Genomic DNA, 18,010 nt, shown 5'->3' on the forward strand with positions numbered 1-18,010 from the left:
ACCCGAACTCCAGCCCTAACCCTAACTGTAACACCGTAAAACATCAGCTTATCTGTAAACCTAACACTAAACCTCACACAAACCCCTAACCCTTTCCCTAACCCTAACCCTATCCCTCATGCTAGCCCTAACCCTGACCTAAACCTAACCCTTACTCTAACCCTAAACTTAACCCTAACCTTCTCTCTGCCCTACCCTAACCCTAACTCTAACAATAACTCTAAACCTGCCCTAACCGTAACCCTGAACCCTAGCACTAACTCTAACTCTAAACCTAACCCTAACCTAGCCCTACCCTTTAGCGTAAACCTAGCCTGAAACCTAGCCTTACATCTACCCGAACCCTAACCCTATTCCTAACCCTAACACTAACCTTAACCCTACTCTAACCTTAAACCTAACCCTGACTATTAACTGAACTTCACCCTAACTCTAAGCCTACCTCTAACTCTAACCGTAACCATAACAATTACCTTAAACCCTCACCTTAACTGTAAACCTAAGCCTAACCCTCACCCTAACCCTTAACCTTATCCCCAACCCTAAACCTAATGCTATCCCAAACCTTATCCCTAACCCTAACCCTAATACGAACAATAACCCTAACCTAACCCTAATATTAACTCTAAACTTAACCCTACCCGAACCATAAACCTAACCCTGACACCCTAAACCTAACGTCTAACACCATCTCTAATCCTAACCCTTATCATAACCATCACCCTTAACCGAAACTTCACACTAACACTAAACCTAACCTCATGCTAACCCTAAACATAACCCCTAACCCTAACCCGAACCCTAAACCTAACCTTAAAACTAACCTGAACACAAACCCAAACTCTAGCCCTAACTCTAAAAATAACCCTCACCCTATCCTAAACTTCATCCAAACCCTAACCCTAACTTTAACCCTAAACCTAAACCTAACCTAAACCCTAACCTTGAACCAATCTCTATCAATAACGCTAGTCCATTTGTAAGCCTAGACCGAACACTTATAATAACCCTGAACCTAACACTAAACTCAATCCTAATCCTAAACCTAGACCTAATCCTAATCCTAACCCTAGACCTAATCCTAACCCTAACCTTAACTCTAACCTTGACCCTAAATAGAACACTAACTCTAACCCTCGACTTGGACCTAAATCTAAATCTTACCCTACACCTAACCCTAAACTTAAACCTAACCCTAACCCTAAACCTAAGCCTGACTCTCAACTGAACCCTAACCCCTAACCTAATCTTCTCCCTTAACATAAACTTCACCCTAACCCTAACCCTAAAACTAAACATAACACTAAATCTCACCCTAACCCTTACCCTAACCCTAATCCTAACCAAAACACTAACACTAATCCTAAACTTAACTCTAACCCTGACCCTAACTCTAACTCTAGCCTAATCCTATCCCTAGAACTGACCCTACACATTCAGCTTAAATGGAAACCTAGCAGTAACCTTCACAGGAATATCTAAACCTAACCCCAACCTTTAACCTAACCCTATTTTTTTATCTCTAACCTTAACATAGCCCTAAACTTAACCATGACTTAAACCTAACACTAACCCTAACACTAACTCTAAACCTAACCTTAACCCTCAACTTAATCCTAACCTTATCCCTAACCCTAACCCCTAACGCTAACCCTAAGCTCAAACCTCACCCTTAACTTAAACTTCACCCTAACCCTAACCCTAAAGCGAACACTAACCCGAACCGTAAACCGAACCCTAAACCTGACCCTAACATTAACACAGACAGCTAACCCTAACACTAAGCCTAACCCTAAACTTATCCCTAACATTAACACAAACACCAAACCCTAACGCTAACCCTCATCCTTCACCTAAACTTCACCCTAAACAGAAGCCTAACCCTAACCCTAAAACTAAACCTAACCCTAAACTATTCCCTAACTCTAGCCTAACCCTAAACCTAACCCTAACTCCAGCCCTAACCCTAACTGTAACACCGTAAAACATCAGCTTAACTGTAAACCTAACACTAAACCTCACACAAACCCCTAACCCTTTCCCTAACCCTAACCATATCCCTCATCCTAGCCCTAACCCTGACCTAAACCTAACCCTTACTCTAACCCTAAACTTAACCCTAACCTTCTCTCTGCCCTACCCTAACCCTAACTCTAACAATAACTCTAAACCTGCCCTAACCGTAACCCTGAACCCTAGCACTAACTCTAACTCTAAACCTAACCCTAACCTGGCCCTACCCTTTAGCGTAAACCTAGCCTTAAACCTAGCCTTACATCTACCCGAACCCTAACCCTATTCCTAACCCTAACACTAACCTTAACCCTACTCTAACCTTAAACCTAACCCTGACTATTAACTGAACTTCACCCTAACTCTAAGCCTAACTCTAACTCTAACCATAACCATAACAATTACCTTAAACCCTCACCTTAACTGTAAACCTAAGCCTAACCCTCACCCTAACCCTTAACCGTATCCCCAACCCTAAACCTAATGCTATCCCTAATCCTAACCCTAATACGAACAATAACCCTAACCTAACCCTAATATTAACCCTAAACTTAACCCTACCCGAACCATAAACCTAACCCTAACACCCTAAACCTAACGTCTAACACCATCTCTAATCCTAACCCTTATCATAACCATCACCCTTAACCGAAACTTCACACTAACACTAAACCTAACCTCATGCTAACCCTAAACATAACCCCTAACCCTAACCCGAACCCTAAACCTAACCTTAACACTAACCTGAACACAAACCCAAACTCTAGCCCTAACTCTAAAAATAACCCTCACCCTATCCTAAACTTCATCCAAACCCTAACCCTAACTTTAACCCTAAACCTAAACCTAACCTAAACCCTAACCTTGAACCAATCTCTATCAATAACGCTAGTCCATTTGTAAGCCTAGACCGAACACTTATAATAACCCTGATCCTAACACTAAACTTAATCCTAATCCTAAACCTAGACCTAATCCTAATCCTAACCCTAGACCTAATCCTAACCCTAACCTTAACTCTAACCTTGACCCTAAATAGAACACTAACTCTAACCCTCGACTTGGACCTAAATCTAAATCTTACCCTACACCTAACCCTAAACTTAAACCTAACCCTAACCCTAAACCTAAGCCTGACTCTCAACTGAACCCTAACCCCTAACCTAATCTTCTCCCTTAACATAAACTTCACCCTAACCCTAACCCTAAAACTAAACATAACACTAAATCTCACCCTAACCCTTACCCTAACCCTAATCCTAACCAAAACACTAACACTAATCCTAAACTTAACTCTAATCCTGACCCTAACTCTAACTCTAGCCTAATCCTAACCCTAGAACTGACCCTACACACTCAGCTTAAATGGAAACCTAGCAGTAACCTTCACCGGAATATCTAAACCTAATCCCAACCTTTAACCTAACCCTATTTTTTTTATCTCTAACCTTAACATAGCCCTAAACTTAACCATGACTTAAACCTAACACTAACCCTAACACTAACTCTAAACCTAACCTTAACCCTCAACTTAATCCTAACCTTATCCCTAACCCTAACCCCTAACGCTAACCCTAAGCTCAAACCTCACCCTTAACTTAAACTTCACCCTAACCCTAACCCTAAAGCGAACACTAACCCGAACCGTAAACCGAACCCTAAACCTGACCCTAACATTAACACAAACAGCTAACCCTAACACTAAGCCTAACCCTAAACTTAACCCTAACCTTAACACAAACACCAAACCCTAACGCTAACCCTCATCCTTCACCTAAACTTCACCCTAAACATAAGCCTAACCCTAACCCTAAAACTAAACCTAACCCTAAACTATTCCCTAACTCTAGCCTAACCCTAAACCTAACCCGAACTCCAGCCCTAACCCTAACTGTAACACCGTAAAACATCAGCTTATCTGTAAACCTAACACTAAACCTCACACAAACCCCTAACCCTTTCCCTAACCCTAACCATATCCCTCATGCTAGCCCTAACCCTGACCTAAACCTAACCCTTACTCTAACCCTAAACTTAACCCTAACCTTCTCTCTGCCCTACCCTAACCCTAACTCTAACAATAACTCTAAACCTGCCCTAACCGTAACCCTGAACCCTAGCACTAACTCTAACTCTAAACCTAACCCTAACCTGGCCCTACCCTTTAGCGTAAACCTAGCCTGAAACCTAGCCTTACATCTACCCGAACCCTAACCCTATTCCTAACCCTAACACTAACCTTAACCCTACTCTAACCTTAAACCTAACCCTGACTATTAACTGAACTTCACCCTAACTCTAAGCCTAACTCTAACTCTAACCCTAACCATAACAATTACCTTAAACCCTCACCTTAACTGTAAACCTAAGCCTAACCCTCACCCTAACCCTTAACCGTATCCCCAACCCTAAACCTAATGCTATCCCAAACCTTATCCCTAACCCTAACCCTAATACGAACCATAACCCTAACCTAACCCTAATAGTAACTCTAAACTTAACACTACCCGAACCATAAACCTAACCCTAACACCCTAAACCTAACGTCTAACACCATCTCTAATCCTAACCCTTATCATAACCATCACCCTTAACCGAAACTTCACACTAACACTAAATCTAACCTCATGCTAACCCTAAACATAACCCCTAACCCTAACCCGAACCCTAAACCTAACCTTAAAACTAACCTGAACACAAACCCAAACTCTAGCCCTAACTCTAAAAATAACCCTCACCCTATCCTAAACTTCATCCAAACCCTAACCCTAACTTTAACCCTAAACCTAAGCCTAACCTAAACCCTAACCTTGAACCAATCTCTATCAATAACGCTAGTCCATTTGTAAGCCTAGACCGAACACTTATAATAACCCTGAACCTAACACTAAACTTAATCCTAATCCTAAACCTAGACCTAATCCTAATCCTAACCCTAGACCTAATCCTAACCCTAACCTTAACTCTAACCTTGACCCTAAATAGAACACTAACTCTAACCCTCGACTTGGACCTAAATCTAAATCTTACCCTACACCTAACCCTAAACTTAAACCTAACCCTAACCCTAAACCTAAGCCTGACTCTCAACTGAACCCTAACCCCTAACCTAATCTTCTCCCTTAACATAAACTTCACCCTAACCCTAACCCTAAAACTAAACATAACACTAAATCTCACCCTAACCCTTACCCTAACCCTAATCCTAACCAAAACACTAACACTAATCCTAAACTTAACTCTAACCCTGACCCTAACTCTAACTCTAGCCTAATCCTATCCCTAGAACTGACCCTACACATTCAGCTTAAATGGAAACCTAGCAGTAACCTTCACAGGAATATCTAAACCTAACCCCAACCTTTAACCTAACCCTATTTTTTTATCTCTAACCTTAACATAGCCCTAAACTTAACCATGACTTAAACCTAACACTAACCCTAACACTAACTCTAAACCTAACCTTAACCCTCAACTTAATCCTAACCTTATCCCTAACCCTAACCCCTAACGCTAACCCTAAGCTCAAACCTCACCCTTAACTTAAACTTCACCCTAACCCTAACCCTAAAGCGAACACTAACCCGAACCGTAAACCGAACCCTAAACCTGACCCTAACATTAACACAGACAGCTAACCCTAACACTAAGCCTAACCCTAAACTTATCCCTAACATTAACACAAACACCAAACCCTAACGCTAACCCTCATTCTTCACCTAAACTTCACCCTAAACATAAGCCTAACCCTAACACTAAAACTAAACCTAACCCTAAACTATTCCCTAACTCTAGCCTAACCCTAAACCTAACCCTAACTCCAGCCCTAACCCTAACTGTAACACCGTAAAACATCAGCTTAACTGTAAACCTAACACTAAACCTCACACAAACCCCTAACCCTTTCCCTAACCCTAACCATATCCCTCATCCTAGCCCTAACCCTGACCTAAACCTAACCCTTACTCTAACCCTAAACTTAACCCTAACCTTCTCTCTGCCCTACCCTAACCCTAACTCTAAAAATAACTCTAAACCTGCCCTAACCGTAACCCTCAACCCTAGCACTAACTCTAACTCTAAACCTAACCCTAACCTGGCCCTACCCTTTAGCGTAAACCTAGCCTTAAACCTAGCCTTACATCTACCCGAACCCTAACCCTATTCCTAACCCTAACACTAACCTTAACCCTACTCTAACCTTAAACCTAACCCTGACTATTAACTGAACTTCACCCTAACTCTAAGCCTAACTCTAACTCTAACCATAACCATAACAATTACCTTAAACCCTCACCTTAACTGTAAACCTAAGCCTAACCCTCACCCTAACCCTTAACCGTATCCCCAACCCTAAACCTAATGCTATCCCTAATCCTAACCCTAATACGAACAATAACCCTAACCTAACCCTAATATTAACCCTAAACTTAACCCTACCCGAACCATAAACCTAACCCTAACACCCTAAACCTAACGTCTAACACCATCTCTAATCCTAACCCTTATCATAACCATCACCCTTAACCGAAACTTCACACTAACACTAAACCTAACCTCATGCTAACCCTAAACATAACCCCTAACCCTAACCCGAACCCTAAACCTAACCTTAACACTAACCTGAACACAAACCCAAACTCTAGCCCTAACTCTAAAAATAACCCTCACCCTATCCTAAACTTCATCCAAACCCTAACCCTAACTTTAACCCTAAACCTAAACCTAACCTAAACCCTAACCTTGAACCAATCTCTATCAATAACGCTAGTCCATTTGTAAGCCTAGACCGAACACTTATAATAACCCTGATCCTAACACTAAACTTAATCCTAATCCTAAACCTAGACCTAATCCTAATCCTAACCCTAGACCTAATCCTAACCCTAACCTTAACTCTAACCTTGACCCTAAATAGAACACTAACTCTAACCCTCGACTTGGACCTAAATCTAAATCTTACCCTACACCTAACCCTAAACTTAAACCTAACCCTAACCCTAAACCTAAGCCTGACTCTCAACTGAACCCTAACCCCTAACCTAATCTTCTCCCTTAACATAAACTTCACCCTAAACCTAACCCTAAAACTAAACATAACACTAAATCTCACCCTAACCCTTACCCTAACCCTAATCCTAACCAAAACACTAACACTAATCCTAAACTTAACTCTAATCCTGACCCTAACTCTAACTCTAGCCTAATCCTAACCCTAGAACTGACCCTACACACTCAGCTTAAATGGAAACCTAGCAGTAACCTTCACCGGAATATCTAAACCTAACCCCAACCTTTAACCTAACCCTATTTTTTTTATCTCTAACCTTAACATAGCCCTAAACTTAACCATGACTTAAACCTAACACTAACCCTAACACTAACTCTAAACCTAACCTTAACCCTCAACTTAATCCTAACCTTATCCCTAACCCTAACCCCTAATGCTAACCCTACCTCAAACCTCACCCTTAACTTAAACTTCACCCTAACCCTAACCCTAAAGCAAACACTAACCCGAACCGTAAACCGAACCCTAAACCTGACCCTAACATTAACACAGACAGCTAACCCTAACACTAAGCCTAACCCTAAACTTAACCCTAACCTTAACACAAACACCAAACCCTAACGCTAACCCTCATCCTTCACCTAAACTTCACCCTAAACAGAAGCCTAAACCTAACCCTAAAACTAAACCTAACCCTAAACTATTCCCTAACTCTAGCCTAACCCTAAACCTAACCCTAACTCCAGCCCTAACCCTAACTGTAACACCGTAAAACATCAGCTTAACTGTAAACCTAACACTAAACCTCACACAAACCCCTAACCCTTTCCCTAACCCTAACCATATCCCTCATCCTAGCCCTAACCCTAACCTAAACCTAACCCTTACTCTAACCCTAAACTTAACCCTAACCTTCTCTCTGCCCTACCCTAACCCTAACTCTAACAATAACTCTAAACCTGCCCTAACCGTAACCCTGAACCCTAGCACTAACTCTAACTCTAAACCTAACCCTAACCTGGCCCTACCCTTTAGCGTAAACCTAGCCTTAAACCTAGCCTTACATCTACCCGAACCCTAACCCTATTCCTAACCCTAACACTAACCTTAACCCTACTCTAACCTTAAACCTAACCCTGACTATTAACTGAACTTCACCCTAACTCTAAGCCTAGCTCTAACTCTAACCGTAACCATAACAATTACCTTAAACCCTCACCTTAACTGTAAACCTAAGCCTAACCCTCACCCTAACCCTTAACCATATCCCCAACCCTAAACCTAATGCTATCCCAAACCTTATCCCTAACCCTAACCCTAATACGAACCATAACCCTAACCTAACCCTAATATTAACCCTAAACTTAACCCTACCCGAACCATAAACCTAACCCTAACACCCTAAACCTAACGTCTAACACCATCTCTAATCCTAACCCTTATCATAACCATCACCCTTAACCGAAACTTCACACTAACACTAAACCTAACCTCATGCTAACCCTAAACATAACCCCTAACCCTAACCCGAACCCTAAACCTAACCTTAACACTAACCTGAACACAAACCCAAACTCTAGCCCTAACTCTAAAAATAACCCTCACCCTATCCTAAACTTCATCCAAACCCTAACCCTAACTTTAACCCTAAACCTAAACCTAACCTAAACCCTAACCTTGAACCAATCTCTATCAATAACGCTAGTCCATTTGTAAGCCTAGACCGAACACTTATAATAACCCTGATCCTAACACTAAACTTAATCCTAATCCTAAACCTAGACCTAATCCTAATCCTAACCCTGGACCTAATCCTAACCCTAACCTTAACTCTAACCTTGACCCTAAATGGAACACTAACTCTAACCCTCGACTTGGACCTAAATCTAAATCTTACCCTACACCTAACCTTAAACTTAAACCTAACCTTAACCCTAAACCTAAGCCTGACTCTCAACTGAACCCTAACCCCTAACCTAATCTTCTCCCTTAACATAAACTTCACCCTAACCCTAACCCTAAAACTAAACATAACACTAAATCTCACCCTAACCCTTACCCTAACCCTAATCCTAACCAAAACACTAACACTAATCCTAAACTTAACTCTAACCCTGACCCTAACTCTAACTCTAGCCTAATCCTAACCCTAGAACTGACCCTACACACTCAGCTTAAATGGAAACCTAGCAGTAACCTTCACCGGAATATCTAAACCTAATCCCAACCTATAACCTAACCCTATTTTTTTTATCTCTAACCTTAACATAGCCCTCAACTTAACCATGACTTAAACCTAACACTAACCCTAACACTAACTCTAAACCTAACCTTAACCCTCAACTTAATCCTAACCTTATCCCTAACCCTAACCCCTAACGCTAACCCTAAGCTCAAACCTCACCCTTAACTTAAACTTCACCCTAACCCTAACCCTAAAGCGAACACTAACCCGCACCGTAAACCGAACCCTAAACCTGACCCTAACATTAACACAAACAGCTAACCCTAACACTAAGCCTAACCCTAACACTAACCCTAACCCTAAACTTAACCCTAACCTTAACACAAACACCAAACCCTAACGCTAACCCTCATCCTTCACCTAAACTTCACCCTAAACAGAAGCCTAACCCTAACCCTAAAACTAAACCTAACCCTAAACTATTCCCTAACTCTAGCCTAACCCTAAACCTAACCCGAACTCCAGCCCTAACCCTAACTGTAACACCGTAAAACATCAGCTTATCTGTAAACCTAACACTAAACCTCACACAAACCCCTAACCCTTTCCCTAACCCTAACCCTATCCCTCATGCTAGCCCTAACCCTGACCTAAACCTAACCCTTACTCTAACCCTAAACTTAACCCTAACCTTCTCTCTGCCCTACCCTAACCCTAACTCTAACAATAACTCTAAACCTGCCCTAACCGTAACCCTGAACCCTAGCACTAACTCTAACTCTAAACCTAACCCTAACCTAGCCCTACCCTTTAGCGTAAACCTAGCCTGAAACCTAGCCTTACATCTACCCGAACCCTAACCCTATTCCTAACCCTAACACTAACCTTAACCCTACTCTAACCTTAAACCTAACCCTGACTATTAACTGAACTTCACCCTAACTCTAAGCCTACCTCTAACTCTAACCGTAACCATAACAATTACCTTAAACCCTCACCTTAACTGTAAACCTAAGCCTAACCCTCACCCTAACCCTTAACCGTATCCCCAACCCTAAACCTAATGCTATCCCAAACCTTATCCCTAACCCTAACCCTAATACGAACAATAACCCTAACCTAACCCTAATATTAACTCTAAACTTAACCCTACCCGAACCATAAACCTAACCCTGACACCCTAAACCTAACGTCTAACACCATCTCTAATCCTAACCCTTATCATAACCATCACCCTTAACCGAAACTTCACACTAACACTAAACCTAACCTCATGCTAACCCTAAACATAACCCCTAACCCTAACCCGAACCCTAAACCTAACCTTAAAACTAACCTGAACACAAACCCAAACTCTAGCCCTAACTCTAAAAATAACCCTCACCCTATCCTAAACTTCATCCAAACCCTAACCCTAACTTTAACCCTAAACCTAAACCTAACCTAAACCCTAACCTTGAACCAATCTCTATCAATAACGCTAGTCCATTTGTAAGCCTAGACCGAACACTTATAATAACCCTGAACCTAACACTAAACTCAATCCTAATCCTAAACCTAGACCTAATCCTAATCCTAACCCTAGACCTAATCCTAACCCTAACCTTAACTCTAACCTTGACCCTAAATAGAACACTAACTCTAACCCTCGACTTGGACCTAAATCTAAATCTTACCCTACACCTAACCCTAAACTTAAACCTAACCCTAACCCTAAACCTAAGCCTGACTCTCAACTGAACCCTAACCCCTAACCTAATCTTCTCCCTTAACATAAACTTCACCCTAACCCTAACCCTAAAACTAAACATAACACTAAATCTCACCCTAACCCTTACCCTAACCCTAGTCCTAACCAAAACACTAACACTAATCCTAAACTTAACTCTAACCCTGACCCTAACTCTAACTCTAGCCTAATCCTATCCCTAGAACTGACCCTACACATTCAGCTTAAATGGAAACCTAGCAGTAACCTTCACAGGAATATCTAAACCTAACCCCAACCTTTAACCTAACCCTATTTTTTTTATCTCTAACCTTAACATAGCCCTAAACTTAACCATGACTTAAACCTAACACTAACCCTAACACTAACTCTAAACCTAACCTTAACCCTCAACTTAATCCTAACCTTATCCCTAACCCTAACCCCTAACGCTAACCCTAAGCTCAAACCTCACCCTTAACTTAAACTTCACCCTAACCCTAACCCTAAAGCGAACACTAACCCGAACCGTAAACCGAACCCTAAACCTGACCCTAACATTAACACAGACAGCTAACCCTAACACTAAGCCTAACCCTAAACTTATCCCTAACATTAACACAAACACCAAACCCTAACGCTAACCCTCATCCTTCACCTAAACTTCACCCTAAACAGAAGCCTAACCCTAACCCTAAAACTAAACCTAACCCTAAACTATTCCCTAACTCTAGCCTAACCCTAAACCTAACCCTAACTCCAGCCCTAACCCTAACTGTAACACCGTAAAACATCAGCTTAACTGTAAACCTAACACTAAACCTCACACAAACCCCTAACCCTTTCCCTAACCCTAACCATATCCCTCATCCTAGCCCTAACCCTGACCTAAACCTAACCCTTACTCTAACCCTAAACTTAACCCTAACCTTCTCTCTGCCCTACCCTAACCCTAACTCTAACAATAACTCTAAACCTGCCCTAACCGTAACCCTCAACCCTAGCACTAACTCTAACTCTAAACCTAACCCTAACCTGGCCCTACCCTTTAGCGTAAACCTAGCCTTAAACCTAGCCTTACATCTACCCGAACCCTAACCCTATTCCGAACCCTAACACTAACCTTAACCCTACTCTAACCTTAAACCTAACCCTGACTATTAACTGAACTTCACCCTAACTCTAAGCCTAACTCTAACTCTAACCATAACCATAACAATTACCTTAAACCCTCACCTTAACTGTAAACCTAAGCCTAACCCTCACCCTAACCCTTAACCGTATCCCCAACCCTAAACCTAATGCTATCCCTAATCCTAACCCTAATACGAACAATAACCCTAACCTAACCCTAATATTAACCCTAAACTTAACCCTACCCGAACCATAAACCTAACCCTAACACCCGAAACCTAACGTCTAACACCATCTCTAATCCTAACCCTTATCATAACCATCACCCTTAACCGAAACTTCACACTAACACTAAACCTAACCTCATGCTAACCCTAAACATAACCCCTAACCCTAACCCGAACCCTAAACCTAACCTTAACACTAACCTGAACACAAACCCAAACTCTAGCCCTAACTCTAAAAATAACCCTCACCCTATCCTAAACTTCATCCAAACCCTAACCCTAACTTTAACCCTAAACCTAAACCTAACCTAAACCCTAACCTTGAACCAATCTCTATCAATAACGCTAGTCCATTTGTAAGCCTAGACCGAACACTTATAATAACCCTGATCCTAACACTAAACTTAATCCTAATCCTAAACCTAGACCTAATCCTAATCCTAACCCTAGACCTAATCCTAACCCTAACCTTAACTCTAACCTTGACCCTAAATAGAACACTAACTCTAACCCTCGACTTGGACCTAAATCTAAATCTTACCCTACACCTAACCCTAAACTTAAACCTAACCCTAACCCTAAACCTAAGCCTGACTCTCAACTGAACCCTAACCCCTAACCTAATCTTCTCCCTTAACATAAACTTCACCCTAACCCTAACCCTAAAACTAAACATAACACTAAATCTCACCCTAACCCTTACCCTAACCCTAATCCTAACCAAAACACTAACACTAATCCTAAACTTAACTCTAACCCTGACCCTAACTCTAACTCTAGCCTAATCCTATCCCTAGAACTGACCCTACACATTCAGCTTAAATGGAAACCTAGCAGTAACCTTCACAGGAATATCTAAACCTAACCCCAACCTTTAACCTAACCCTATTTTTTTTATCTCTAACCTTAACATAGCCCTAAACTTAACCATGACTTAAACCTAACACTAACCCTAACACTAACTCTAAACCTAACCTTAACCCTCAACTTAATCCTAACCTTATCCCTAACCCTAACCCCTAACGCTAACCCTAAGCTCAAACCTCACCCTTAACTTAAACTTCACCCTAACCCTAACCCTAAAGCGAACACTAACCCGAACCGTAAACCGAACCCTAAACCTGACCCTAACATTAACACAGACAGCTAACCCTAACACTAAGCCTAACCCTAAACTTATCCCTAACATTAACACAAACACCAAACCCTAACGCTAACCCTCATTCTTCACCTAAACTTCACCCTAAACATAAGCCTAACCCTAACACTAAAACTAAACCTAACCCTAAACTATTCCCTAACTCTAGCCTAACCCTAAACCTAACCCTAACTCCAGCCCTAACCCTAACTGTAACACCGTAAAACATCAGCTTAACTGTAAACCTAACACTAAACCTCACACAAACCCCTAACCCTTTCCCTAACCCTAACCATATCCCTCATCCTAGCCCTAACCCTGACCTAAACCTAACCCTTACTCTAACCCTAAACTTAACCCTAACCTTCTCTCTGCCCTACCCTAACCCTAACTCTAACAATAACTCTAAACCTGCCCTAACCGTAACCCTCAACCCTAGCACTAACTCTAACTCTAAACCTAACCCTAACCTGGCCCTACCCTTTAGCGTAAACCTAGCCTTAAACCTAGCCTTACATCTACCCGAACCCTAACCCTATTCCTAACCCTAACACTAACCTTAACCCTACTCTAACCTTAAACCTAACCCTGACTATTAACTGAACTTCACCCTAACTCTAAGCCTAACTCTAACTCTAACCATAACCATAACAATTACCTTAAACCCTCACCTTAACTGTAAACCTAAGCCTAACCCTCACCCTAACCCTTAACCGTATCCCCAACCCTAAACCTAATGCTATCCCTAATCCTAACCCTAATACGAACAATAACCCTAACCTAACCCTAATATTAACCCTAAACTTAACCCTACCCGAACCATAAACCTAACCCTAACACCCGAAACCTAACGTCTAACACCATCTCTAATCCTAACCCTTATCATAACCATCACCCTTAACCGAAACTTCACACTAACACTAAACCTAACCTCATGCTAACCCTAAACATAACCCCTAACCCTAACCCGAACCCTAAACCTAACCTTAACACTAACCTGAACACAAACCCAAACTCTAGCCCTAACTCTAAAAATAACCCTCACCCTATCCTAAACTTCATCCAAACCCTAACCCTGACTTTAACCCTAAACCTAAACCTAACCTAAACCCTAACCTTGAACCAATCTCTATCAATAACGCTAGTCCATTTGTAAGCCTAGACCGAACACTTATAATAACCCTGATCCTAACACTAAACTTAATCCTAATCCTAAACCTAGACCTAATCCTAATCCTAACCCTAGACCTAATCCTAACCCTAACCTTAACTCTAACCTTGACCCTAAATAGAACACTAACTCTAACCCTCGACTTGGACCTAAATCTAAATCTTACCCTACACCTAACCCTAAACTTAAACCTAACCCTAACCCTAAACCTAAGCCTGACTCTCAACTGAACCCTAACCCCTAACCTAATCTTCTCCCTTAACATAAACTTCACCCTAACCCTAACCCTAAAACTAAACATAACACTAAATCTCACCCTAACCCTTACCCTAACCCTAATCCTAACCAAAACACTAACACTAATCCTAAACTTAACTCTAATCCTGACCCTAACTCTAACTCTAGCCTAATCCTAACCCTAGAACTGACCCTACACACTCAGCTTAAATGGAAACCTAGCAGTAACCTTCACCGGAATATCTAAACCTAATCCCAACCTTTAACCTAACCCTATTTTTTTTATCTCTAACCTTAACATAGCCCTAAACTTAACCATGACTTAAACCTAACACTAACCCTAACACTAACTCTAAACCTAACCTTAACCCTCAACTTAATCCTAACCTTATCCCTAACCCTAACCCCTAACGCTAACCCTAAGCTCAAACCTCACCCTTAACTTAAACTTCACCCTAACCCTAACCCTAAAGCGAACACTAACCCGAACCGTAAACCGAACCCTAAACCTGACCCTAACATTAACACAGACAGCTAACCCTAACACTAAGCCTAACCCTAAACTTAACCCTAACCTTAACACAAACACCAAACCCTAACGCTAACCCTCATCCTTCACCTAAACTTCACCCTAAACATAAGCCTAACCCTAACCCTAAAACTAAACCTAACCCTAAACTATTCCCTAACTCTAACCTAACCCTAAACCTAACCCGAACTCCAGCCCTAACCCTAACTGTAACACCGTAAAACATCAGCTTAACTGTAAACCTAACACTAAACCTCACACAAACCCCTAACCCTTTCCCTAACCCTAACCCTATCCCTCATGCTAGCCCTAACCCTGACCTAAACCTAACCCTTACTCTAACCCTAAACTTAACCCTAACCTTCTCTCTGCCCTACCCTAACCCTAACTCTAAGAATAACTCTAAACCTGCCCTAACCGTAACCCTCAACCCTAGCACTAACTCTAACTCTAAACCTAACCCTAACCTAGCCCTACCCTTTAGCGTAAACCTAGCCTGAAACCTAGCCTTACATCTACCCGAACCCTAACCCTATTCCTAACCCTAACACTAACCTTAACCCTACTCTAACCTTAAACCTAACCCTGACTATTAACTGAACTTCACCCTAACTCTAAGCCTAACTCTAACTCTAACCCTAACCATAACAATTACCTTAAACCCTCACCTTAACTGTAAACCTAAGCCTAACCCTCACCCTAACCCTTAACCGTATCCCCAACCCTAAACCTAATGCTATCCCTAATCCTAACCCTAATACGAACAATAACCCTAACCTAACCCTAATATTAACCCTAAACTTAACCCTACCCGAACCATAAACCTAACCCTAACACCCTAAACCTAACGTCTAACACCATCTCTAATCCTAACCCTTATCATAACCATCACCCTTAACCGAAACTTCACACTAACACTAAACCTAACCTCATGCTAACCCTAAACATAACCCCTAACCCTAACCCGAACCCTAAACCTAACCTTAAAACTAACCTGAACACAAACTCAAACTCTAGCCCTAACTCTAAAAATAACCCTCACCCTATCCTAAACTTCATCCAAACCCTAACCCTAACTTTAACCCTAAACCTAAACCTAACCTAAACCCTAACCTTGAACCAATCTCTATCAATAACGCTAGTCTATTTGTAAGCCTAGACCGAACACTTATAATAACCCTGAACCTAACACTAAACTTAATCCTAATCCTAAACCTAGACCTAATCCTAATCCTAACCCTAGACCTAATCCTAACCCTAACCTTAACTCTAACCTTGACCCTAAATAGAACACTAACTCTAACCCTCGACTTGGACCTAAATCTAAATCTTACCCTACACCTAACCCTAAACTTAAACCTAACCCTAACCCTAAACCTAAGCCTGACTCTCAACTGAACCCTAACCCCTAACCTAATCTTCTCCCTTAACATAAACTTCACCCTAACCCTAACCCTAAAACTAAACATAACACTAAATCTCACCCTAACCCTTACCCTAACCCTAATCCTAACCAAAACACTAACACTAATCCTAAACTTAACTCTAACCCTGACCCTAACTCTAACTCTAGCCTAATCCTATCCCTAGAACTGACCCTACACATTCAGCTTAAATGGAAACCTAGCAGTAACCTTCACAGGAATATCTAAACCTAACCCCAACCTTTAACCTAACCCTATTTTTTTTATCTCTAACCTTAACATAGCCCTAAACTTAACCATGACTTAAACCTAACACTAACCCTAACACTAACTCTAAACCTAACCTTAACCCTCAACTTAATCCTAACCTTATCCCTAACCCTAACCCCTAACGCTAACCCTAAGCTCAAACCTCACCCTTAACTTAAACTTCACCCTAACCCTAACCCTAAAGCGAACACTAACCCGAACCGTAAACCGAACCCTAAACCTGACCCTAACATTAACACAGACAGCTAACCCTAACACTAAGCCTAACCCTAAACTTATCCCTAACATTAACACAAACACCAAACCCTAACGCTAACCCTCATTCTTCACCTAAACTTCACCCTAAACATAAGCCTAACCCTAACACTAAAACTAAACCTAACCCTAAACTATTCCCTAACTCTAGCCTAACCCTAAACCTAACCCTAACTCCAGCCCTAACCCTAACTGTAACACCGTAAAACATCAGCTTAACTGTAAACCTAACACTAAACCTCACACAAACCCCTAACCCTTTCCCTAACCCTAACCATATCCCTCATCCTAGCCCTAACCCTGACCTAAACCTAACCCTTACTCTAACCCTAAACTTAACCCTAACCTTCTCTCTGCCCTACCCTAACCCTAACTCTAACAATAACTCTAAACCTGCCCTAACCGTAACCCTCAACCCTAGCACTAACTCTAACTCTAAACCTAACCCTAACCTGGCCCTACCCTTTAGCGTAAACCTAGCCTTAAACCTAGCCTTACATCTACCCGAACCCTAACCCTATTCCGAACCCTAACACTAACCTTAACCCTACTCTAACCTTAAACCTAACCCTGAGTATTAACTGAACTTCACCCTAACTCTAAGCCTAACTCTAACTCTAACCCTAACCATAACAATTACCTTAAACCCTCACCTTAACTGTAAACCTAAGCCTAACCCTCACCCTAACCCTTAACCGTATCCCCAAC

This window comes from Elephas maximus, chromosome 7 (assembly GCF_024166365.1).
Source record: "Elephas maximus indicus isolate mEleMax1 chromosome 7, mEleMax1 primary haplotype, whole genome shotgun sequence".
Taxonomy (NCBI): Eukaryota; Metazoa; Chordata; class Mammalia; order Proboscidea; family Elephantidae; genus Elephas; species Elephas maximus.